Raw genomic sequence first — 27117 nt, 5'->3', positions numbered from 1 at the left:
TAAATGTCACAGATGTGCATCCTTTTAGAAAGGATAAGAAAGCATGTGTGGAGTGCACCAGTTTCAAGCTTTCCTAACATTAAACCTAGTGAAAGATTTTATTTTATTTTATTTTATTTTATTTTATTTTATTTTATTTTATTTTATTTTATTTTATTTTATTTTACTTTATTTTATATTTTGTTTTCTTTCATGTGTCTTAGAATTACTTATGCTTGAGATTTCTGGTATCTGAAAAGTTTTTTGAGAATATTGTGTTCTTCACATTTTAATTACCTCAAAATAGCCAAACTGAACTGCTTCATAAAGGAGAAAATTACACAACCTTTGAGGGAGTAGAGTGGAACATTTCAGACTGAAGGATTTTGTTTGAGCAAATTAGGTGCAGTGAAAGGCAGAGGTGCTGAGACATGTACATCAATCCTTCCCAGCCTAGTTCTGAGAGCCATTTTTAGCAGTTAGGTCTTGCTGAGTTTTGTCTGAGAGAGGGCAACTTTTTAAAGCTACTTTGGCACTTAATATGTAAAAGATACCACTGGGACTTTCAAATACACCTGAGAAATTGCTGAAATTCAGGACTCCTCTCCCCTCTAGCACTTAGCCCATTAGGGTCTAACCCAGCCAAGACGTTCCTTCAGCTGTAGGGGCCACAATGTTTTTGAGAAGGTGATAGGGAGGCCCCCAGCTTTGTCCTGGAGAGCTCCAGGCTGTCACAAAACCAACAGCACAGTCATTCTGGACTGCAGCCCTGGCTGGAGTCAGGGGAAGTATTAAACCTGCCAGGGGACCGGCACCACCCGTGTGGGCTGTTTTCCCCCGTGCCAGAAGACTTGCAGCAGGGACACGTCACGGCGCAGCAGGAGGCAGAGCACGGTGAGCGGCCCTTCTTGCTTCCTTCTTCCCTTTAGGTCACACAGTTATGTTAACAAAGAGGTACAGCTCTCGCACCAAACCCCAACTCCTCCCTCCTGTGTAAGCAGTCCCCCGGCAGCACCACGCTGTGTTGGGCGCCCAGTCCGGTGGGGTAGAGATGGGGGGCTGCTTTGACCCCGTGTGCATGGATGGCTGCTCTTAGGGCGCTATTTAAGCTGAAAAACTCAAGGGCACATAGTTGTCTCCATGAAGGGCAAGCACAGCTTTGCTGTGTGCCAAAACACTGCTGCATTCAGGGAGAGATAGCTGTAGTATTTGTGTGAGAATGGCATGCCTAACATCCAGCAGCGCAAGACTGCGTGTCTTTGGCTGAAATCTACAGCATGTAACACGTGACACAGACCAGTCTTTCACTTCTTGACAAATCCTCGTGATGAGAAATCACAAATAGCTCACAAGAACTGCTTCAGACATTGCAGAGAAAGCAGGTTTAAGGGCAGGGCTGTGTTGCCCCCAGGTGTGCTGTAGCTGCAGCTGTAGCTGCAGGTGACAGGGTGACCTGCTCCATCAGGCCTGTGATGTCCAGCACCACCGCACAGCTGGCTGTTCTTTTACACAGCCAGTCCGTACAACACAGCTGAGATACACATTTAACCGAAGCTGGATGACTATTGCAGCCATCCATATGCACTTGCAAGTTATGATGGCCAAACAGAGTAAGTCTTTGGAAATTAACTGCTTGAATTTGAGCATATCCTTAAGTGATATTGAAACCAGTATGGGGTAAACCCATAAGCTGCATTTTTTTTTCCTCTTCTTTGAGGATTTTAAAAAGCCATTGTATGCAAATACCTTACAACTTCAATTCTGCGTGTCTTCCTCGGTCCTTAGGAGCTCTCTCCAGCATAGCCATTCGATGGCTGTAGGATGTGGCTTTTGAAACCTAGAGACAATAAGGTATGTGCATAACACTCCCTTATCCATGCAATTTTATTACTGTGTTCATAGCGAAGAATGTGTTGTCAGGTGGTGTCATTCACGTCAGAATCAACACCAGTTTTATAACTGTACACACTTTTATAAGCATAGAAGAGTTTGTACCTAAGTCCAAGATTCTCAGTTATTGAAGGAGGTCTGTTGAATAAAAGTCCCAGATGAATAACACTCTCAGAGGACCCAAAACAAAGAACTGTTCCCACACTTCCACAGGAGATGCCATACTCCCCCTGCCACCCCATTCTGCACCAAAGTCCTGATAGACACTTTTCATTGCAGATGGAAAATAATTCACTCCTGAACCCAAACTTAGCTTGGTGATTAATCTTGAGTATGTGAGCAGGATATACGAGGTTTTTGTCAGAGAGAAAGGAATGTTACTTCAGGACAGGAGGCACTTCATTCCCTTCCACCTCCTAAATCCATGGGCAATAGAAACTTCATTTTATTTATCTCTTTATTTACCTGGTCTCCAGGAACCTCCACTTTATGTGTTCCAAAGATGTCAACAGAAAATGACTCACTTTTCCTTTTCAGCAGAGACCCAGCTGGCCTGTACCAAATGTTTGTTGTCATTCCATTGGTACATTAACCAAGGTGTGTTGTGTTTGTCCTTTAATCTTTGTCTCTTCCATCGGGTTTTTCAGAAGGGGTCTGAAGAATAATACACTCTCTAACAGAGATCAGGAGGGGTCTTCTTTCTAGAAATGAAGCAAATAAAAAAATGCATGGTGTCAAAATCTTCCATTGCCTATTTGGAGAATAGAAAAATAAAATATTGAAGTACCTGGGATTCTCTTTGCATCCCCATGCTTTCTTTGAGTTCATGCTTTCTTTTGAGTTCTTTTGAATCCAGTTTCTCTTTGGGAGGAGGAACACAACTACATTTCCTAAGACTGTAAAGACCCTATGATCTAAGAAGATTGTCAGAGAAAACCAGTTCAGTATCCTGAAAGTCTTCATACCTGCAGGTGCAAGAACAAGGGAGTCCTTCAGTGATTCCCTAATGGATTAAATTCAGGGACAATTATGAACAACTTACCATGGCCTTCCCATGGCTGGGAAAGATGGGTGATGGACCTCTGAGAAATGCTGTGTAATGGGATAAGGTGGGGACTTTCCTGTGAATATGAAGATCACAGGACAGTTTATGGAGAAGAAGACCAGCTAGCAAGGGGAGTTGGGAAAAAGTTCACTTAAAATGAGTCTTTCATGTTTGGGAAGTTTGTGCTGGGTTTGGCCAGGGATCATCACCAAGAAGCACACTGTTTTCACAGAATCCCAGAATGGTTGGGGTTGGAAGGGACCTCTGGAGATCACCTAGTCCAACCCACCGCTCAAGCAAGGTCACCTAGAGCACGTCACACAAGATGGCATCCAGGTGGGTTTTGAATATTGCCAGAGGAAGACTCCACAGAGTCTCTGGGCAACCTGTTTCATTGCTCTGTCACCCTGACAGTAAAGACTCAGTGTTAACAGGCAGTGCTAACAACCTATGTGCCAGTCTCATGATACCTAGTGTTTCTCACAAAGGTCTTTTGCCTGTGACCGTGTCGGAGTTTTGACTTTCAACAAGCAGCAAAATGCATTTGTAGCTGTTGGGTATACGAACGTGTTATCTGAAGGTAAGAGGAAAGGTGTAACCTAAAAGGACTCAAAATAATTATGAAAAAATAAAATAAAATTAAATTAATCTGGCTGTGGCTGGCATTTCTGTGATTCCATTCTCCTCATGTCTCTGGGTGAGTAATCCTAATTTCCTGCCCACGTGCTGCCAAATGAAGCAAGTGTTAACCTTCAAGATAAAATAAGAACCCACATACTGGACCTTTGGACCTCTGAGAGATAATTCCGATATGGAAGGAACATCATGCAGTCCAGGGGAACAACAGCCCTATTCACTGGCAAAATGGTGAGGCTCAGTGCTGAGTGTGCTAAGAGGCACAGCTCACCGTAGGCTAGTCAATGCCTCTTGACAGTGGACTGACTCGAGCATTTTTATAGCACTGCTCCTTTAATCTGCCGGTCCAAGATTTTGTTCCAGCTTCAGCAGCAAGCACTGCACAACAGAAAAGCTGCAGCAGTAATACTTACTGGTGAATACAGGGCTCGGAGGACACTTCTCTTTGACTGTGGAACAATGGAGCTGGTGAGAGCTGTGAGGCCGAGATTTTATTGTTTGCAGGACAGTTAGTGAGCAAAGCAGTGATGAGATTGTGGAGACATGTCGTGACCTCAGCTCCCCTGAGCAACCTTCACTGCCAAACAGGAGCTGGCTATAGAAGATGAGATGCAGCTGCAGCATTTTTCATGGGAGAGCCCACAGCTGTATGGAGTTTTTGGGCAGAAGGTGCCACTAAGCATCAGGTTGTCCTTGCTCCAGGGAGAACATTCTCATTGACAGTGTGTAGCATGCTGGTACGTCTGTTCCAGGGCCTGCCCTGAGGCACTGAGGACACACTTTACCTGTCACATATATCTATCTGTTGGGACGCTGCTGACTACAGCTTGCAAGACCCAAATCTAGGAGCTGGAACTGCATTTTTTTTCTTGTATAAGTTCATCCAAAGGGGAAAAGAGGATCGACCACCACGTTGCTGCTTATACGACTGTTAACTGGGTGCTATCCTAAACTACCCTGTCAGGGACGGGTCATTCTGGGCACCTGAGGATTGAGGATAGGACATACAATCGAACTGCCCAGCCCCTCCTAGGCTCTGAAGAGCCTCTGGCTGGTAGCGTTTGGCAGGGTTTAACTTTGCAAAAGCATCTTCCTGGGTATTTATCTTTGAGGGTAAGGTAGTGCATTCAATTAAAGTCAGTCAACACAGACAGACTCCTTGGAACCTGCGGCCACCTGAGGAGGCTCACGAAAGGTCTTGATGCTGTTTCTCTGCCCCAGCCTTCACTGTTTCATTAAATGCAGGAAATGACACATTCTAAAAATGCATCTTTTTGTGGGAGATTTTTTATCCTAAAAGCTCTGATTTTTTTTTGCACCTTCTCTTCTATCAAAGCAGAAAAGAAAACTAAACAGAAAACTGCTTTTGAAACTTCTGGAGACATTTGCTTGCATAGAATTGAGCATCTGCTAAAAACTCTGAGACATCAAGGCAATTAACGGTCTTCTCCTCCATTAAATTTGTTTTACATGACGTTTTTCAGATGTTTACTTACATCAATCTTTTCTGCATTGATTATCCCCACTTGTAAATGTAAAGCTACATTTTCCACTCTAGGTTTTATTGATACGGTATTTCTGAAGGTGACAATGGTGTCCTATGATGCAAGACACAGACAGCAAATTCACATCACAGCTCCTACCTCAGACAGCAAACAGACCTGATACCAGAGCTCCCATCATGTGGATAGGCCAGATGGTGAGAGCAGGAGAATGAAATAACATATGGACCTTGGCAGGAAAGGTCTTAGCTCCTCCACAGGAGTCAATGAGGACAATGTTTAGTTGTCTAGAAATAGTGTAAAAAGGTCCCCAAATGCGGCATTTTGTATAGTCTGTTTCCACCTCTAGGCAAGGTGCTACACTACTGCTCTGTTTACCAGGTCCTGGACCATTTAATAAATAGTCCTGATTGCTACTGTCAGTGAGGGCAATCTTTCCGCTTCTCTAACCACCAGTTCTGAGTAGTCAATTATTGAACTCTGTGAGTTAAAAATAAACACAATGCAGTAGCTCCGAGGACACCTTCTGTTTTACGCAAGGTAACTAAATGGTGTTTCTTAGTTGGTGTCAGTCACGCAGGCAAATTTTCAATGCAAGCCAGTTCTAACTGGGCTTTAAAGGTCATTATTTCTGTGCAAATGTTTGTTTAATAGTGTACGTGTAATTTCCGGTTCTGAACCTGTCTCTTTGGCTCCTTCTCAGCTTTTTCTTGGCTGCACAGAGAGGTGAGACGGCGTTTAGGCCTCTGCAAGACAGGCACCAGAATTTCAGGTGTCAGGTGCCTGTGCCAGCCCGCGAACCACAGTCCCTCCTCTTGTCCCGTGCTGGCTCTGGGGTGGTGGGCAGGAGTCTGACAGCTCCTTGCCCAAGCTGGGGAGCAGAGCAGAGGTAAGGACCATGTGCAGCAGCAGGCTGCCTGTGCCCAGGAAACACCCAGGTTGGCATGTCCCAGGCACAGACAGAAGTATTGCTTGCTGCCTGTTGGTTGGATCACACCTTAGCGGGGTATTCAGAGCTGGCTGAGGCTGGCTCTTCAGTCCCATTTTATCTCCAGGACCTGTTTTTTTCCCTCTTCATCTGTTTAATTTAATCCTGTGTACCTGCTTTGCCATTTGACGAGTGTTTATTTTATTGGGACTGTCTTCATTTTACACTTGGATCCCCACTATGCCTTTCAGTTCTTTAGTATTTCTATAATATTTCTGTCTGGAGACCTAATTCCGGAGCAAATAGTTTATTTTTAGCTTGTATACTTGTATAGGACCAACCACAGTGGACAAGAGATTGGTGAACATTACTAGAAATGGATTATTTCACAATGAAATTCATAGAATCACAGAATCATTATGGTTGGAAAAGACCCCTGAGATTACCTGGTCCAACCATCCCTCTACCACCAATGTCACCCACTAAACCATGTCCCTAAGCACCACGTCCAGCCTTTCCTTGAACACCCCCAGGGACAGTGACTCCACCACCTCCCTGGGCAACCCGTCCCCATGCCTGACTGCTCTTTCTGAGCAGAAATGTCTCCTCACTGCCAAACTGAACCTCCCCTGGCACAACTTGGGGCCATTCCCTCCGGTCCCATCACCAGTTACCTGTGAGAAGAGGCCAACCCCCAGCTCCCCACACCTTCCTTTCAGGCAGGTGCAGAGAGCAATGAGGTCTGCCCTGAGCCTCCTCTTCTCCAGACTAAACACCCCCTGCTCCCTCAGCCGCTCCTCACAGGACTTGTGCTCCAGGTCCGTCACCAACTTCACAGCCCTGCTCTGGCCATGCTCCAGGGCCTCAATGTCCTTGTAGTGAGGAGCCCAAAGCTGAACTCAGTGTACTCAAGGTGCAGCCTCACCAGAGCAGAGCACAGGGGGACGATCACCTCCCTGCTCCTGCTGGCCGCACTGTTCCTGACACAAGCCAGCATGCTGTTGGCCTTCTTGGCCACCTGGGCACACTGCCAGCTCATGTTGAGGCAAGCACTGACCAACACCCCCAGACCCTTTTCCTCTGCACAGCTTTCCAGCCACTCTGCCCTGAGCCTATAGTGCTGCATGGGGTTGTTGTGGCCCAAGTGCAGGACCAGTGCAGCCCATAGCCATGTTGAACCTCATCCCACTGGCCTCTGCCCATCCACCCATCCAGTCCAGGGCCCTCTGACGGGCCTTCCTACCCTCTGGCAGACTGACACTTCCCCCACCTTGCTGTCATCTGCAGACTTACTGAGGGTGCACTCAGGTCCCTCATCCAAATCGTCAATAAAGATATTAAACACAAATACAACAAGAAGCAACAGGGACTTTCATTTTAATACTATGGCCAAGCTGAAATTTATTTTCATTTGAGGTGGCTGAAAGCTTACCAAGTAAAAATTTCCATCTTGTTGACCACCTAGAGCTCCTAAGAGTTTTGTTTTGGGACAAAAAGTTTCATTTATCTCATTTTTGTTTAAGATTCAGCTGAACTAAAGTAATGAACACTTGATTCAGAATGAAAATGTAAACATTTTTGATGCAGTGAATATCTGACATTATGGAGGAAAACAAAACATTTGTTTCTTGCTGACTAGATTTGCATTTCAGTAAATGATTATTTTCAGTGAAATCTTTCCCTTTTTCAGAAAATACAAGTTCAGTTGAATTTTCTTGTTCCACTTTGCATTTCAGTAGGGGCTTAAGAAAACAATTACCAGCTCATTCTGGGAACAGCTGCTAACACCCCGCCTGGCACAGCAAATTTGGCTTCTTCAGCTATATTTTATTTTCTGCAAATTCAAGGAGGGTGATGTCATATAAAAAGCTCCCTCTCAACAATGAAAAGATCTATGTATGTGTAACAAACCAACCCAAACCTATGTCGTTGTCTTGTAGGATTCGCAGTCCTCAGGAGATGAAGCCACAGCCCGAGGCAGGAAGGCCAGAGAAAATTTCAATGTCTGAGGCTGTTCGCAAAAATGATAGAGGCTTTTAAGTTACAGCCAGGGTACCGCATGGGTCTTTTTTTCCTCTTGCTTTTGTCATAATCCTGCATAAACACTCTCTGTGCTTTCATATCTAGCAACCAGGAACTGTTGATGAGATACAGATGTGTGAACTGGCTGCCCATGGAAGTGGTGGAGTCACCATCCCTGGAAGTCTTTAAAAGATGTTTAGATGTAGAGCTTAGGGATATGGTTTAGTGGAGGACTGTTAGTGTTAGGTCAGAGGTTGGACTCAATGATCTTGAGGTCTCTTCCAACCTAGAAATTCTGTGATTCTGTGATTCTGTGAAGCCAACTGTTGTCCCGCAAGTGCTGGCAATGTAGAACATTGTTGTGTCTGTAACACCAGAATGCTGTTCTGATTATGTCCAAGACTAGCAGAAAGCCTGTCTTGCAGTTCTTTACCTTTGGATGAGACATGGAATAAGTCAGCTCATGAATTTAAGTTTAGTTTATACCTCCTTAGTGTTAGGATCTGTATGTTTGTCAGACACTCCAACATTAACTACTGATAATTAACCCAAAGACTGTGACACAAAACATTGTACTGCAGAACGCTTGTGCTTGCATTGTAGTCTGCCATTCAAAGAGGAACTGGAGAAGAAATATTCATGAGCTCTGAGAACTGCATTCTGAACTGTGTATCATTCTCATACTCTGTTCAAAGAGTACCACTAAATTCAGCTTAGAAGCCATTACCTGTATACTGTGAGTTGGTTTACAAAGTTTCCTCCTACTAAGAAGAAATAGGTCAAAACTGGGTACCTCTGAACCTCAAGCATTCAGTTACTTTGCAACATATTTTGATTTTTCTGCTGTGAAAAGTACTTTCAATCCTCTGCATTCAAAAAATACTGGTACTTACTTAAAAATGACAGATCAATGTATTTTTCCTTCAGCTTCCTTTCTTTGAGTTTTTGAATCTTTTGCTTGCCCTCCTTTTTTTTTTTTTTCCTTCAAGATTTCTCTGCAAATGTGATGGTTAGAACCTTAATTTTTGGTTAATAGGGAGCAAGTCAGATGATGTGACTTGAGGAGCTGGGACATTTGGAAAAAATGGATCCAGTGTATTTAGTAGAATCTTCTTCCCTCTTCAAACAGTACCACAGTAAGTATTTGAGGGTCCATATCAGGCTCCTGGAATGGTGTGAATTGTCTGTTCAGTGGACAATGTGTCTCAGACCATGGCTGTTTAAACCACAAAGCAATTGCCTCTGCACAAAGCATTCCTTATTTTTATACAGAGAGCAGAAACTCCTTTTTGAGTGCGGTAACAAACAAACAAACCCTGCCACTTTCCCAGGGTTAACTGAATGGAAAGCTGGGGTGACCCTGCCCCAGCAGGGTCTCATTTTGCAGGAGAAGTGGAACACAGCGTCAGCTTTCCCCTGTACTTTCTCACATCAGCAGAGACAGGAACTACATGTATTACTGTAAGGTGACCCTTGTTCCTGTAATGGCACTGTGACCACCCCCTGGGCACTCTTCAGCCCAGGGCAGAGCAGGCTGAGGGCAGGCCTCATGGCGCCCTGCAGCTCCCTCACGAGGGGAGCGGAGGGGCAGGCGCTGAGCTCTGCTCTCTGGGGACAGCGACAGGACCCGAGGGGACGGCATGGAGCTGGGACAGGGGAGGGTCAGGCTGGGGGTTAGGGAAAGGGTCTGCACACAGAGGGTGGTCATGGCACTGGGATAGGCTCCGCAGGGCAGTGGTCACAGCATTGAGCCTGCTGGAGTTAAGCAGTATTTTGGACAACACTCTCAGACACATGGTTTGATTTTTGGGTGATCCTGTGTGGAGGAGCCAGGAGTTGGACTCGATGCTCCTTGTGGGTTCCCTCCAACTTGGGATATTCTTTGATCCTATGATTCTCTGCAGATGGTGCCATAGCCTGGGGAAGGCTGGCAGAAGCTAGAGGGTGTCAAAAGAAGGACTGGACTCTGAAATTTTGCTCCTGTCCTCTATCCCCTCTCTGTTGTTCACTGGCAACGCAATTCTTTTCTCAGTCTAGAAGGGAAGGGGAAGGGCTTTTCTCAGCAAGTTAAGTGAGATTCACTCCAAAATATTCCCCAGTGGGGTGATAAAAAATTAGATCTCTGTTGTAGGTTAAGACCAACACTATGATTGTCACACACCTGGAATGTGGATGGGAGAACCTCTACTGCCAGAGTGGAACCTCTCTGCTGGAGCCTGTGGGCTGTCTCTCAGACAGCTATATTTGGGAGGGAAGAAGACTTGCAAAGGTCTCCCTAACAAGCAACAAACTCCAGCTGAATAACTGCCCTTCTATCCCTTTCTTTCTGCAGTCAGGCAATAGGAAATGGAGGATGTCTGGGAACAGCTTTCCCTCCTGTAAAGGCAAACTTATCCGGCAAAATCAATTCAGGCAGTGTGACAGGGGACAAAGAAACCTTATTGTCACAGCAGGTTGTGATTGCATCCAGACTACCAGAACACTTTGGTATTGGCTTCTGCAGTAAGAAAAACAGTAAAGGCTTTGAATTTGCAAGGGAGTAAATAGTGACCCAAGAAGTTTGTCTTGAAAATGAACTGAGACATGTTTTGTTGTTTCACTAAAACATATTAGCGAGTTGGAATTTCTCCAGGAACCTACCAATCCATCCAAGTCCAGTGAAGCATTGACGAGGTTGTGCAAACATGTCCTGTGGTACAGTACATTTCTCTGAAAGCCTCCAACAGAAGTCTGTCATTGCTGTACTAAATGCTGTGAATACACCCAGCTAGCCTTTTCATCAAATGCTTGCCTTTGAAAGAGAAAAAAAACGGGGAATGGCAGGAGGGATGTAAAGCCATAGAGAGAGTAAAATGTTTGCCTCAAAAGTTAGTGACTATGCCAGGAGCATGGCCTGCATTTCTAGACTTCAGTCATCAGCCATTCTGTTGAACTACACTTCCCTCATGGTTTTGTGTTAAGGTTGTGTCTGAAGCCACTAGAATCATACCCGCTCTTATGAAACACTTCTGTTGCTGAATTAAAGCAGTATGTTTGGTTTCTGTCAGGCTTAGGTCTCTAGAGGGAGAGCTAAATGTCACTGTGCATTGACTAGTCAGGAAGAGAAATAACTTTGCTTTTGGCTTTTTTTTTTTTTCTTTTCTTCTCTCTCTCTCTTTTTTTTTTTTTCAATGATAGGTCACTGAGAGCTCAATAGAACATTTCTGTCAGAGTAATACCTTCCGGGAAATAAAGTTTTGAAGGAGTGATCCATGAAATTGCTACAGTTTCAACAATATTTAATTTAAGGAAAAATCCAGATAAAAAAATGAGCCTAAAAACTGTGATCTCTCATGTGAATTAGTTTTATTTGACGACGTCTATTTGAAGAAAATAGAAAATGGAGATCGGTGTTGTAGAAAGGTGCTTAGAATCTACAGAAACTAAAAATGTTTAGGTTCCAAAACGATGTTTTCTATCTCAATTTGGGATGAAAAACTCTTCATATACAATGCCAAGTGTTTACCATAGCTTTTCTCCCCATTGTAGGAGGTCTGAGTCACTACAGCAGGTACCCTGAAAATCCATTTTGCTTCCTAGGAATGGACAGCCAGTAGACCATTTCATGTAGAGCATCACTTCAAGAACAGAAACAGCATGTTTACAATAGATGTTACAAGTTTGCAAGAAATATTTATTGCAGATTTGTGTTTTGAGACCTGAAAGGCTGAAGTCCCTCATTCAACGATGGAAACCCTCAATCAAGGCTTCCTTCTCCTTTTCTCCCAGCATTCTGCGCTTTGTCCAAGTAGCATTGAATCACAGAATATTTCCCTCCTTGCCAAAATCCATTGCCAATATGGTGCAATAGCACATAGCAAGAATTTTTCAAGTAACTAGTCAAGCAGAAAATGAGACTTTCATTGGTTATCCTGCTCCATTGAAACCAGACAGGCTAGACAGTGAAGGTGATGGTGCAGGTATGTTGGGTCTGTTGTGCCACTACAACCAGGGTGGTATTTTGCAAGTGACAACAGCACTGTGTGATGGTCATCTCCTAGGGTGCTCCTGGGACCGTGAGTCCTGGGATGCGTATCTCAGCCATGAACATAGCAGAGTTATTTTCTGGTGTTTGGCACCTGTGCTTTGAAGCTAGAGGTCACAGGTGTCTTCAGGTGATTACAAGAGTCTAATGGTGGAGGGTTAAATGAAACACAGCAGAGATAACATCAGAACATGCGGAGGAGACCTCCTGCTGTGCAAGGGGAATGGCTGGTAAACTGCTTTTAGTGATCTCTGGTGCCCAGCAGTGAATTGACACAGCTAACTCACACCTTCTCGTGTTTATTTTCAAGGAAAAGCATCATATTTCTCTTATGTCTTATCAAAATAGAATTCCCAAGGACGAATGGTTAGTCATCTGGAGCAGGGCCAGGAAAAAAAGCTAACTTTTGTAGGCAGGACTTCAGGGTTTATCCAGAAAGACCTGTATGAAAAGCACACAGGGCTGATTTCACTTATTGATGAACAGGGATGGCTACTACTGCCCACGTGGCAGCACAAATGTTTTTCCACACACTCAGGCCAATGGAGGAGTGTTTTTGTAGGGGGTGAGGCTGCGGAACAGGATCTAACCTCAGTTAGGTGAGTATGGGGAAATTACACAGGTTCCTGAATGCTACTTTGATTTTCCGATGGTGGGGTGTGCTACAGAGGGAGTGGAGTTTATTGGGTCCACATTGCTATCATAGGGGTGTGAGCAAATCCCTTCTGTGGGGGCTGAAAACAGCTGTGTTCAGTGCAAAAGACTCCAAAAGTTGTGGGGATTCATCAATTTGTTGTGCCCTTATCTGAGAAATGCTATGCTGATGAGGAGACACAGGCAGCAAACCTCTGTGCTGTAAGCTAGTGGAAGAGAGATATTTTCAGAGATTTCTCAGCTCCCTTCTTTAAGGGTATTGTTTAAAAGTCCATTAATTGTACTGAAAATAATTTAAAATGTGTAGTACTAATGAAATTAAAGAGTTTAGCTGAATGCAATTCTGCTTTTGACCTTTTCAGTTTGCTGCTGGGAGTCAAGACAGTTCTTGGTCTTGATAAAGCTGAAGCCTTTTATTTGTTTTGGCAAAAATGATTTCCTGCCTAGCTGGCAAACATACCATTCCTCCCACCTCAGGTTTTCAAAACTCCATGACGGTGCTCAAAAATGGTACTCAACCCACACATTTCTGAACCCTCAGAAACTTGTTTTCCATTACCAGTGTGAGAAAGCTTATTTATTTTTATTTTATTTTATTTTATTTTATTTTATTTTATTTTATTTTATTTTATTTTATTTTATTTTATTATTTTATTTTATTTTATTTTATTTTATTTTATTTTATTTTATTTTATTTTATTTTATTTTATTTTATTTTATTTTATTGTTTGAAAAAAAGAAGAATTGTTCACCAGAATGGGATTTTCTTAAAAATTCACAAGATTTGTAATACCAGTTGCAGAGAGCTGAAGGTTGCTTTGTTAGGGGACCAAGCAGAACTTGAGTATGCTTCCCATAGTCCAACAAACTGGTCTCCCTACTTGCACTGGAAGGCTTTTCCAGAACATTTTCCGCACCAGGAGGAGGAACGAAAAACAAGAGTCAGTGTGTGGCTGCCAAATGGAGCCCTCCCTCTGTACATGGAGCCAGGGGATGGCGCCTTTAGCTTGCTGTGAGGAGCTGGCAAGCTGTCCTCCTTGCTGCAGACAGGAGGAGCAGGAAGTTTCAGCTTACACTGGGCTTGAGGAAGAGCAAAGCAACAGTACAGCAAGCCAAAGTGGAAGCAGAGACCAGACAGCTTAGCCTGGTGGAGAGTCCCCTCCTTCCCTAGGCTGCTGGCTGTGGAGAAGGAGGTGGAGGGAGAGGAAAGCAAGGACACTAGGCCTTACCTTGTAAGATTGGCAGAGCCTGCCCTCTCAGAGGCACAGGGAGAAACCATCAGGTGTGTGAGAGTGAGGCACAAGATTTTGGTAGCTCACCACTCATCCTGCAGAGTCCCTTGGCCCATGCTTCATGCAAAGCACGTCATGGCTAGGCCGGGCTGGGCCTCAGGAAAGTTGTGGTCACCACCCTCGTCTGATTGCCTCACGCTCCCTGATGCTGTCAGAAAGCTGGAACAGAAGGGGCACCCACCCAGACGGGGTCACATTCCCACCCATAGCACAAACAGCAACTTCTGGGAAAGGCAGAGCTGGGCACAGAGTCCTAGTTTGAGGGTAAGCCAAGAAGAAGTGGAGAAATTAGGGTTCAAGTGATGACTGTGGGGTGTGGAGGCTAACACAAATATCTTACCTCCTCTTGTGCTCTAGGATAGGTATATGTTATGCCTCCTTTGGAAATGAGATCACAGATTTACCATCTTTCCCATTTACTTTATTTTCTTACTGCAACTATTTTGCAAGGCCTTAGATTTTGGCTAGTCACTCTGGTCATAGGAAGCAGACACCCCGAGGCTGTACATAAATGAAAATTAGGAGGCGCCGAGCTGCCCCAAACTACTGAAACTGAATCTGTGCAGGCTCCTGCTGAGTGACAGTCGGGCTGTATGTGTTCCACCACAAATTTCGGTCCTACATTTTGTGTTCTTCTCTCTCCTTATGCTCTGTTATTTAGTTCAATAATGATCTCTGATGCCAGGATTTCCCTTAGCCTAAGTCCTCTGTAAAATGCTTTACAGCTGTGGAACCGAACTGTTGTCAGGAAAAGAGCTTCTATTCTACATGCCAGCGCCAGCCACCTTGGATTTCTTGCATTACTGCACATAAATAGCACACTTTGGTCTTCAAAGGGCTGATACACCACCAGCTGGGTGAATTCTTCCCTCCCTCACTAACTAAGGTTTACTTTGGCACAGCTAAAGAATTTGATTGCAGGATGGCAGTCCTGCATCCTCTTGCACCTAATTCATCAGAGTGCTGTTCTCTCACTTGAGACATGTGCTAGGGACTGTGGCAACCCTTTGTCAATAACATGTCAGGGTGCTGGGCACCCATGGTACCATGTTTTGTGGAACAGGGCAGCCAGGCCTGAGTAGGGGAGGTGTTGCAGATGAAGAACATAGTGGAGTAGGGTGGAAGATTATAGGTGAGGAATGGGGAAGTGATGATACCAGGAAGTGCCTTGTGAAGACCTCAGCAGTCACTTGGGATGGCAGGACCATGGGATGCAGGTTGGACTGTTTGGTCCATGGCTTGGCTGGCAGGTACAGAGAGCTGGGCCTGAGGGGGCCCAGGCCGCTTCCCGCTGATGAAGAGGCCACCCTGAGCAATAGCACAGCTGCAGTGTGCATGGGTGAGACATTGCACAGTCTGTCCTGTCACGGGACGTGCAAACACACACACCATACCGGGTAATTCTCACAGGAAGGCCACAGTCCTATTAATGTGTGTTTCTCCAGGTTTGCCCTTCTTTCCATAGAAGAGAGCCTGCTCGTCTGCTGGTGGCTCACTTGAAACACCCGCTCAGCAAACTAAGCTGAACATTTAACCCACCTTAAACTCCAGTGATCTCCCCTTACGCCATTCCTGCCTTGTAATTATTACCTGTTCTTCCAAATACCTTACTCCTTTCCCCCTCACTTTCACCCCCTCCAACTGTCCCAGTTCTTTAAAAAAAAAAAAAAAAGAGACATCTTCCCTGAGCAGGTGCAGGAGTGCCCAAGCAACCCCAACCCGGTTCCTTTTGTATCTGTCATTAACAGCGTAGCTACATTTCCAGGCTGAAATTACCAACTCTCATTATCATGCCTGGCAATTACATCTTGTGGTGTAACAGTGACACCCAGTGGCCAATAAACGCAGAAAGTCACTTTTCCCTGAAAGTCTTGATCTAGGCTTTCTTTGAATTTCAGGGTCCTGGGACTCCTGAGTGCTAGTCTTAACATTTAAGACTGAAGCAAAGAAGGCATCGAGTACCTTGTCCTTTTCTGTGACCATTGTCATCATCGTTCATATTCACTTCTTCCTAGCCTTCCGTTTGCTGTTTATGTGCCTGAAGAATCTCTTCTCATTGCTCTTCATGTCCTTTGTCAAGTTTATCTCCAGATAGTCTTTGGCTTTTGTAATCCTATTCCTGTATGATCAGACAGCATCTCTATATACCTCCTAAGCCACAGCTCTTCCTGTTCGTAGGTGTCCTCACAGAGAAGCTTTCTCCACACTTAGAAAAAACCCAAAACTCAACACTGATGAAATTGGTGGTGTGCTGAGACTGCAGCTGTTGACACTGACTACCTAAAAATGCTTCCCCCAGGCCTCTTCCTATCTCATGCTTGAATGCTACGCTTTAGAGAACTGGGATGAGTATTTTTTTCTGCTTTTGTATCACATCTACCACAACAAGGTCAAGGAGGAGTTGTCACAGTAGTATAATACTAAAATAAGTAGTATGAGGTACACAAGTAACACTAAGTATTTTTTTCTCTTACTGATGTAGAGAAATGATATGCAGACTTGCTCCTTTGTTCATGTCTTCACTTAAGTCATAAGGAAAACAGTATTTGTTTGTCTTTAGTTCTGCCACAGAACCACAGTGTCATCTTAAGAATCATGAATAGCGGGCAGGTAAGCAGAAAGGGCTGACATTCTGGAGTATGCTTTTGGCAAAAGGTGTTCCTGGGAACAATTCTCTCCTATTCTTTAGGTAGGGATGATCTGGTGGAATTCCAAAGGGTTTCCTGCTGTGCTGCAAGTCAGACACTTCCCTGCCAGAGAGGAAACTGCAGACTTTGAAAAAAGACTAGATCTTTTTTTTTTTTTTTTTTTTTTCCCCCAGAACTGCTAGATGACAAACTCTGTAACTGCTTAAGAGGATCTGAAGGGTTTTGCTATTAAATAACCCAAAAGTATCCAAGGAAGACAACTTTCCAGATAGAAAAAGAAACTACTGTAATGTTTGCCAGAAAAGTTAGGAGAGAGTTGTCTTATCTGTAGCTGTACCTAGTTATGATGTGCCTAGGATATCCAGATTTTTTCTTTCATTATAGCAGCTGGATTCTTTTCCTCTGCAGGGAACATATCCCTACCCCATTAAAAAAGCCAGTGGGATCATTGCTACCCTGAGTGACATATGCTCCAATCCAGTGACTATAAATTATTCTGTAGCTCAGAACCCAATTCACCTCACTCAACTCCAGCAAAACTGTATTAACAGCAAGGCTGGAGGGAGCAATTCAAAATCCAGCTAATGAATGCTGCCGAGAAAGGTCACTGCTCATGAGAAGTTAATTTTAGCAAATAATTTTATTTAGGCCAACTCTAACAGCCCCATTTGTATTAGCCATTTTTATGAGGTATGGTCTCCCTAAGCATTATTTAATTTGGTTTGGTGCTCACTAAACTGCTGATGAAACTGGAGTTCAGCACTTGTTTCTGAAATGTATTTTAATGTCGTTTATAAAATTCAGCTCTGCTGAGGTGTAGCTGCACATTCGTGTTGTGTTGGTGCTGGCTGACAATGATCCTGCCAGCAGGTTGGCTGAGGGGAGGCCTCATGGCGGCCTGCAGCTCCCTCACAGGGAGCGGAGGGGCAGGTGCTGAGCTCTGCTCTCTGGGGACAGCGACAGGACCCGAGGGGACGGCATGGAGCTGGGACAGGGGAGGGTCAGGCTGGGGGTTAGGGAAAGGGTCTGCACCCAGAGGGTGGTCGGGCACTGGGACAGGATCCCCAGGGCAGTGGTCATGGCACCAAGCTGCCAGAGTTCAAGAAGTATTTGGACAGCACTCTCAGACATATGGTCTGATTTTTGTGTGGTCTGTCAGGGACCCAGAAGTTGGATGTGATGATCCTTGTGGGTCTATTCCAACTCAGATGTTCTGATTCTATGCTTTTATAATATCTGATGAGCATTTCTTGCGTTGTAACTTGTACACATTACCTTTTGTACTATCCCCATGCAACTCCATGAAGTCTGCCTCTGTCTTTTCTGTACCCTCTGATCTTTTAGTCGCTGACAGCCATGAAGCCACTTCACCTTCTCTTTTTAGGCTGAACAGATCCAGTTCCTTCAGCCTCTTAAAGAATTGTAGAATTTTCATTTTACTGCATGCCCACCTGAATGATTCCTGACTCTGCTTTTTTTCAACTTGCAAGTGCCCTTGCTTCTATTTCCTGTGCACCCTCACAGCACCAAGACACCAAAGATTAAGCATACAAATGCTATGAAGTGACTTTCTGCCCCCCCTTCTCACACTGAGAGCTCATGTAAGTTTTAGAATATAAATGCACCAAATTGTGGGCTTATACTCATTAGGTTTAAGTGGGACTATCACATGAGCTCATTTGATCTCTTGAGCAGAAAAGTCTGCCTGAACTGAATTTACCTCTGTGAACAGTTTCACCAAAGTCAAAGATACGATTTTTAGAATATAGTGTTAGCTTGAAAATGATAACCATTTCATTATGGGATTTGATGGAAGACAGTTATGAAGTATGATTTTTTCCTTGGATTTTTTCCTGGTATGTTCTGCAGCCTAAACGATTTCTCAGAAGTATCACAAAAATAGGTATTTTTGAAAAAGAAAAAGAAAAAGAAAAAAGTATGTCTGTTTTCTTGGAAGTTGAAGAAATAAGATTTCCAAGTCTAAAAAGCCCTCTCCATTACTGGGCTGCAGAATCTGGCTTAACTCTAATTTACTGTAAGCTGTTCAAGGCAGTTTGCAAACAGAGAAAAAGATAAAATTCATCATCTGTAATATTTACTCTGAATTATTTGCTGAGCTCCATAGAGGGAGCTGATATTCCTGCTAAAGCTCTCTAACCTCTGCCTGTTGGTTTTTCCTGCCAGACTTGTATCTTTCAGATATAAGTAAATAATGACTTACAGGGAAAAATTTATATTACAAAATACACCTCCCCCTGCCCACCCTTCTAGTTCATGAATTGTCTGTGAATGGATAATGAAATCTTATTTTATTTTTTATTTTTTTTTGGCAAGCCTTTTTTGAACTGTAGCTAACCCTGATTCACAGAATTGACAACCCTCTTTGATCAGTCCTGGAGGCCCCACTGGAATATTGAGTTAGTTCCTTGGGTGACTGAAATTATGAACAGAGTTTATGAGAATTTCAAATGATATTATAATTTCTGAAAACTAAGAAGCACTAAAAATGGATCTTTATATATAAAAGTAAAGATTAAACTCCTTAAACAGTCTGAAGGCTGAAAAGAAATATCTGTGGAAAAAGAGGTTGGACTTTGATAGGTTTACACCAAGTTCATTGTAGGAGAATGAAGGACTGTAGGGAAATAAATAGAATAACATGTAAACTCTCAGGCATTTATAATAACACATGGACAAAATTTATATATGACATTACTTAATAAAAAATGAACACCAAAGTATTTGTCCCTGTCTCTCAGTCACTCTCAGAGTCTACCTCTGTCTCTCCCTCTATTTTCTCTGGCTCTCCTTCTCTCTATTTACTTTTTCTCTTTCTCCCTCTTCTTTCTCTTTCTACCCTTGTGTTTTTCTGTCTGCTCTGTCACCCTTTGTCCCTTCTCTCTCCTTCTTCTCCACTCTGTCTTCTCCCTTCTCTCCTTCCTCTCTTTCCCATGTCTGTCTGTCTGCGTCAGTGTCTGTGTCTGTATCTGAGTGTGTCTGTCTGTGTCTCTCCAAATGACTGCCTAAATGTGGAGAACTTCTGCGCCCCAGAACTTCCTTGTTTTTCTTGTGCTGCTGGGTGGTCTTATTAAAAATACTTTTTCCTCCTTACAACCCCACCTGGCTAAGCATGTTGTAAGATGACCAGAGAATCATGGATATTTCAAGCCTACAGGGGATCAAGAAACAACCGTCTCAGTTGAACTCCCTTCATTAAACACATTATCCCCATCAAGAAAGGGATTCTCAGGAGTGAGACCCTGCAGCTGAATTAAATTGTTTGATGAAAATTGGCAAGGTCAAAATGGACTTTGGGAGGCAAAGTCTCCTTCTCCTAGTACAGAATATCCGGTAAAACTTGGAAGCAATCTACAGAAAACTGATGTAATTAACTTGTGGTAAGTGTAACTCATCTAGAGGAACCTGGCTGCATGGTCACATAAACTGAACAGTTATCAGAACTCATGAGATCCCAGGCAACTGGAAAAATGGCTTGTCAAAGCAGTTGCTGCATGATCCTTTGCTCCCATTTTCCATGTGAAGCCAGAGTGTGAAAAACCTGAATGTTGAACAGCTGGAATTCAGGCTGAGATCTGAATCCCTGCTTAGAGAACATTCTCTGTCTTTACAATGTCCTTGTTCAGGTATTTCCTTCATCACATAGCTTTGAACCAGGATTTTTCTGAAATTAGCACATGAATTTGTCAGAGTGGGTTGATTCCTTTTTTAAACCCATCTATTACTGAGACTTCTACTTTGTCCCTAATTATCGCTCTTGATAAGATGTCTACATATCAGAAATAGTTTCAAGTCGTTCCTCTCCTTCTCACACACACACGCCTTGCCAAGGGTAGCAGCACCTTTCCAAGTAGTATTTCCCAGGTATTTTCCAGTATATTCCCCAACGAATATCCATCTTCTGCTTTCAGTTTTTTTGGGCCCCACCCATTTGGATTTTATTCTCTTGGGCTCATTCTTGCTTTTACTCCTTCTGTTTCAAAATCATTACTTCCTGACCTTGTCTTAATTCTCTTCTCGAGGATATTTCCAGCTGGGTTTAGTGGAAATTGGTCACAGGCCCATTTAGTCTGACCCAGATTTCTTTTCTGCCTTGGTGCTTCGGGTAATTAAAGGCTGTGTAGAAGGAGCCTACATGGCAGTTTTTCTTGATCAAGTGAAACATCACTATTAGATATCATGGTGCTGGACAGAAGGTCTTGCTATGCTGTGTAGGCAGTTGTCCCATATCGTATTTCCCAAATGGTCCCAAATGGGTAGTTCGAGTACTACACAACTCCTTCCCCTCCTGTTTCTGTAGTGATAGTCCTGTACATCTCTGACTGAGACCTTCCTGGCAACTCTCTGTCCCCAGTGCCTCTGACTTCTCCAGACACCACCCAGAGCAAAGTGACAGAACTGGCAAATCACTCCTCGAGCAATCAGCATCCTGACACCTCCTCATGATTCAGCTGTTGGTGAAATAGACAGGGCTCTGGGCTAGTACCCAAAACTGGCTGCCAGTGTGGAAACTGTAGGGTGATTTCATTTGCTTCTATCTGACTCTGCCACTGGTGTGAGACACTTGTTTATGTGAGGGCGATTCCCTAAATTTTCCCTTTGCAATGGGGTGGGCTAATCCTGCCTTCCTGTAAGGAGCCTGAAAAATCTTTCGAGATGCATGCATATTGACAAGTCAAGTGCCAAGGCAACCCGAGAGCGAATGCTTCACTTTGGGGGTATTTTGGGAAACTGCTGCTCCCACACATGCCAGCAACCTGTTGTATGTCCCTGAGCAGATCTCTTCCAGGAAAGGACAGGGGTACCAAAGATGACTTCTGCAACAGAATAACATCCCCGTGCAGGACTGAGCCCTTCTCTCCTTTCACCTCTGCCCAGGTGACCCAGCTCTGGGTGGAAGAGCAAGACAGGGTGATGAGGCTCTCCTTTTCCAGCTTGTCACATTTTTGACATAGGAGCTTTGGCAGACGGGGTGTGCAAAGTCTGCTTGTGCTGCAGATGTTTGCTAGAGGAAAGCAAGCACTGCTCAGAGGAGCACTGCAGGAGAGTTACCCATGTATGCAGAAGCTCTTGGGACATAAAGTACCAGCTTGACATGCAACTGCAAACAGTGACCTTAGTTCCTATGTTTGGTGAGAGACTCCTATGCTATCTTTGTCTTCCTGATAACAACACCCTGCTGCAGAATGGGGCAAAAACAGTGCTTGCGTGGGTGGATCATGTCCTCACCCGTGTTGGCAAATGTCAGAGAAACATGCAGATGTTATGGTTCTGGTCATGAAGGGTTTGCGTTTGGTCTTCTCATATGCAGCTCTAGTCCTCCTTCTGTGCCCAGTCAGGAAACAAAGTCACACCTTGGAAAGTCCTGGTAACACAAAAGGATATACTTGTCTTTGATGGAAATGTCTGCAGTGCGTGTAACACCTCTGGGAATTTGGCAAAGAAAAATCGTCATTCAAGTCTGGATGAGTGACAAGGTCAGTCTTACAGTACAATTACCACTGCTGCAAACGATCTCTGTTATCTCTGTACACGAATCCAGTCAATCTTTTCTCTGAAAAGAAAGAGTGGTTTGTCCTCAGGGCCCCTCTTCTTTCCAAAGTTAAAAAATCTTGATGCTGCTGTCAAAAAGAATCTTTACTTGTTATCCTTTATTATTCTTTAAGTGAGCTATGCATTAAAGTTTTACGTCATGACCAAAGAATATTAGAGATATCTGAAGTCTTTCCATGGGGTTACCTTCCTGCAAGCTTACAGGCTCAGAAACCTGAGATCTGTTGCTGGGAATATAAAGAGGGGATTTGCTTCTTTACAAATAAGGGATTCAAGTATATTCAGGCTATTTTTTAAGCTGCCATGGTAAATCAGAAAAGACAATCTGAAAAAAAATGAATTTATATAACACAGGGAAAAAGTGGCTTTTAAAAATACCTCCCTCTGAAGCAGCATCTTGCATTTCAACTTCTGAATCATTATTCTCAAGTATCTGCAAGTGCCCAGTGTGATGGAAATTCACCATGACAACCATCACACCTTATTGTATTTTTATATCCAGGGCATTAAAATCCTGCTATGGTTGTGATTTCTGATACTTCGGTTGATATGTGAAATTCCTGTGGATCCAAACCACCTCATTCATGGACTGCATCAAGCTGCCCGTGCAACACTTAAAAGTTGCCTCTCTCACAGTACACTGTTTCTTGCCTCAGAACAAAGATGCAAAATACAAGACAACTAAGGACATTTGGAGTTTTAGTCACACGAGGAGACCTCTTCTGGAAGTGGATTTTGAAACACCGAGTTTCCTACTTGTTACAGTTATGTTCTTTGTCTAAAACAATACAAAACAGGAGATTATCACCTCAGCTTCCTGCGACCTGCACATCCTATGCTCCTGCTGTATATATCTCAGTAGGGAAATCAAAATAGGGATTGGTGGCAAGGGCACAGTTTAAAGAAGCAAATCAGTATCTCGATCCTTTCAGTATCCTTCCTGCAAACATCTGTGCATGGGCAGCAAAATAAACACCCTGGATATTTCTGCCTGTCTCCTCTGCTGGGCTGTTTCTCCCTTTTGGGAGTACTCAGTCCTCAAAGGACACATGGATTAAATTCAGCCAAAACTCTGTGTGAAGTTTCTGGCATTGCCTCAGTGTAAAAATGTCAGTCAATGAACTTCCAGAGACCTCCCCTTTGGATGACCTCCCTGACATGGATGGTAACTGCCTCGCAGTTCCACTTATTCTCCCCTAGAAAAGATATGATAATCAAATTTAGGATTGATCCTTATCTTTCTTCTTCGTTCCACAGAGTCTGGAAGCTCAGCGTCCATGCCACTATCTGCAGGATGTGTAGATTTTATTCAGCTTTGCTGGACGCCCTGAGGTACAGACCTTTGGAGGCTGGAATAATATCCTGAGGAAGGATTGCTCTGGGCTTCCCGTGTTCTACAGATATCCACATATCTGCAGAATGAGACCCTGGGCCAGATGACCTTTGGATCAAGAGCTGTGCTGGCTGGTGTTAAGTTGCAATATTTTACTATAAAGCCTTATAATTCAGCATTGCCTTTACTAAGTTTGTAAAGGCAATAGACTGAGACCTACCAGGAGTGCTTTGCCTGGACTTATCTTGATATGCCTGCGACTTGTTTCACTTGATTCATCAGTAGCAGCATTTTTTCTAATTGAGCGATTGTCTATGGCTAATTTGTTTTACTTTTGTTTACATTTATATGATTTTATCACTTTGACATACTGATGTAGCATAGAGTAAAAAAGGTTTGCTATGACAAAAAAGGTCTTGAAAAATGGAGACAGAGGCTGTTGTGTAGAGGACCACAGGCATGCGATGATAAGAGATGTACAGGGCTGACAACAGACAGCAGTTGAAATGAAGACCTGGACCTGGACAGAACTGGTTGTTTCAAGAGTAATTAAAAGAGCAAATATTAATGTATGTGAAAGGCACCATCTATAGTAAATTAAGTAGTAATCTAGAGCTGCAGACCAATAAGGAAAAAGCAGGGTGTAAAAGCATAGTAATAAACATACAAAAATAACCCTGAGTGGATCCTAGCCTGAGGAATAATAAATAAACCATCAAGATCATATTCCTTCCAGTAAATGATTCCCCCCCTTGCTGATAACTTATACTAACACTCCCACCACTGCTTTAATTAATAGATTAATTAAAATTAATCTTTTAAATAGTAGGACCCAAGGAGCCATGCAAGAGTGAGCATAACAGCAAGAAAGAGTACAAATTAAAACAAACAAACAAACAAACAAACAAACAAACACACCACTGTGTGTATAAATATTTTAACTGTACTGTAATTCTTATAATTCTAGCATCATCCACAGAGTTCAATGCTCCGTGACCTCATACTCAGAGCCTAGGCTCTGAGCAGCTGCTCCGAGCACTGAGGACATGAGGGCTAGCTCTGCTCTGGGGCAGCAGGGAGAAGGAATTGGGGAACCACGGAGGCAAAGCCTCGGGTCTGTCATGTCTGAGCCCATACACAGCTCAGTGATGAAAGAAGGCCCAATACGGTGTAGAAAGTCTATTTTTTTGTTGTCAATGTATAATAGAGAGGGACTTGATAAGGTAACTCAGAAAGCACATCAGATGCCTCAGGCTCTTCTAAACCACTTGCCCTGCATAAAAATACAAGAACAGTACACAGTGGCTATACTGAGCCTGACTCTATCAAGCAGTGGGTGGTTTACATACAAAAATCTGTGGGGGCAAGCAAGTGCTCCTCTTCACAATGTGGCCCTGATACTGACAGCTGATACGGCAGAGGTGTGAGTGTAACAGGAGCAGACAGAGTGCCCAAAACTGTAGGTGTTGAGTGGGTGTTTGCTCAAAGGCTGGCAATGCCACAACAAACGCAACAGTGATTAAATTGGCTAGAGAACGACCACCAGCCAGATTGAACAGTAACCAAAGGGGTATCGAGATGTTTTTTTAACAGAGGAAGATTCGGCTAGAGAAGTAGAAAATGTGCATGAAAATATGTTGGTGGGGTTGGCCCTCGGAAGGGATCAGTAAGGCCAGGTTTGGTGGTGCAAGAAGTGGTCCTGTTGGTCTCACACCCTCCTGGAAGAGCAGCCAGGTGTGCTGTACTGCAGCTCGTGGGCTGCACGACGAGGTGCAACACGTGAGGACCAGCCCTGAGTGTGCCGAGGGACCTCACAGCGGCTGTCACACGGGTGCGAGGATGCTTGGACTGTGTGGAGCAGCCTGGGCACAGCTAAAGTTCAAGCACCCTTGTTTCTCTGCCACACACACAGCTTGCAGTGGTGTGTGTGTGTAGTAGAGAAACCACATGGCCAGGAGAGGGGATTGCGTGTAACCCTCACGCCCTGTGACTGGGGGAGTTGCACATAGCCATGTGATGATTGTGTGTGTGGGTGTGAGGTGTCGGGACGAGGTGTTTGAAGTGTGTTTGCAAACTGGTGGGTGTTCACCAGCATTTAGTAAGGGTCCTGTACTCTTTTTTACCTGTTGCTGACATGGTTTGTGAATGTATGATTCCGTGATTGCTAGCTAATTGCTTGTTGTTGATAAATCAGTAAAACACTAACTCTCCTTGGATTGAAACCAAATGAGTTGAGCGAATCTTCCAGGTTGCTTAAGTCCATTCCTTGCCTCTGCTAAAGCTGCTCCCTGTCCTGGCACCCTGTCAGTAGGGGTCCTGCCCTCTTGTTCTCTGTCTCTTTGGTCTGTCCAGCTGTGGAAGGGAGGACCTGGTATTGCTGAGTGAAAAGATTAGGGTCTCGCAAAGTTTTTCTTCTGTATCTTCCTGCAGAGATTTTAATTTAATTGTCCATTGAAATCCCAGTTACAGAGTTCTTCCATACTCTGACACCTGACTTTGCAGCCTAGGATTTTTATTTATTTATTTTTTTCATCACTGAGAACTTCTTTTCATTTGCCTTTTTGGGGAAAGGTTGGAGATATGACATATGTACTGCTTTGTCTGGTGTTATAGCTGGAAAATACAGGTCATATTTGGGAAGCAGAAATAACTTTATTAATACTGAACTTTTGGAGAGCAAAGATGTACAGAGCAGGAAACAAGATCCTAATGAAGTGGGACAGTGAAATGGCAGGAATGTATCGTTAGATTTCCGCTGTCTGAGAAACCCTTTGTTCGCCTTGCTGGTCCAAACATTTATCAGCATCTACTTTGCAGTGCAGCATCACAAACCACCAGCCTGCTTCAGATAAAAAAATAAATAATCAAGTTATCTGCCTGACAGAAGTGGTGCTGGAAAGAGGAGAGGTGAAGTGGTGTGAAGGGAACTGGGGAGGAGTACCCCAAGGGCTTGCTGCGCTGGGCAGTGTGTGGCTGTACACCAGTGTACACCAGTGTAACAGCACCAGCACGCTGGTCACAGGCACAGAGGCTGCATGTGTATAAGTGTGGGGACCACAGGACCGCAATCCTGTTTGTTCCTGTAGGAGATCATGTAAGAGAGAGCAAGTGCATTTTTCAAATTGAGAGCAAGATCTTCTTAGTTACATAGGTGCTTAGTTCCTCTGGGAAGTGGTTTCTGCCAGGCTTATTGCAACCACTGCGCCTCAGTTCTGGTGGGGAGTGGCCAGGGTACTCGGCGTACCTCAGTTTCTTTCTCTAAAAATCTGTCATCTCATCCAGGTTGTCTAGCGCTTCAGAAGACCAGGCCCCACCCCTTGAAAGCAGCTCAGTCCAGGCGCCTAAGGCCTTTGAGATGGGTTGAAATGCTCTCTTGTCATTTCTCTTCATTTGTCTTGGAGACCACTGAGAGAAGGGAGGTAAGTTTCAGCCTAAGAGGCAAGACACATTAATGGTTTCCAGATTTCTGATCAGGAAAAACATGCGCTCTTTTGTTGCTGTGGGTCTCAAAACCACCTGCCAGGTAAAGAAACCAGCCTTTCTCTCTTCCTTCTTTCCCCAGGGTGCTATGATGAGAAGAGTAATAAAAACAA

At 43.9% G+C, this 27117-nt stretch overlaps 2 long non-coding RNA genes across 2 annotated transcripts in view; one reads left to right on the top strand and one right to left on the bottom strand.

The window, feature by feature from the left end:
* Nucleotides 1–210: 210 nt before the first annotated feature.
* Nucleotides 211–14153, bottom strand: LOC119714478 (uncharacterized). Its single transcript, XR_005261728.2, has 3 exons — nucleotides 13910–14153; nucleotides 2657–2834; nucleotides 211–2570 (listed from the first exon to the last, which is right to left on the bottom strand). It is a non-coding gene; the product is annotated as an uncharacterized lncRNA (long non-coding RNA).
* Nucleotides 12475–27117, top strand: part of LOC106019582 (uncharacterized) — a 29415-nt gene continuing 14772 nt past the window's right edge. The window contains exons 1-4 of the long non-coding RNA XR_005261725.2: nucleotides 12475–12625; nucleotides 21950–22115; nucleotides 23449–23523; nucleotides 26807–26943. This is a non-coding gene — a long non-coding RNA (uncharacterized lncRNA). The remainder of the gene's footprint in view (nucleotides 12626–21949; nucleotides 22116–23448; nucleotides 23524–26806; nucleotides 26944–27117) is intronic.

This window comes from Anas platyrhynchos, chromosome Z (assembly GCF_047663525.1).
Source record: "Anas platyrhynchos isolate ZD024472 breed Pekin duck chromosome Z, IASCAAS_PekinDuck_T2T, whole genome shotgun sequence".
Taxonomy (NCBI): domain Eukaryota; kingdom Metazoa; phylum Chordata; class Aves; order Anseriformes; family Anatidae; genus Anas; species Anas platyrhynchos.
Note: the sequence above shows the minus strand (reverse complement) of the source record. Positions and strands in the feature narration are given on the sequence as shown.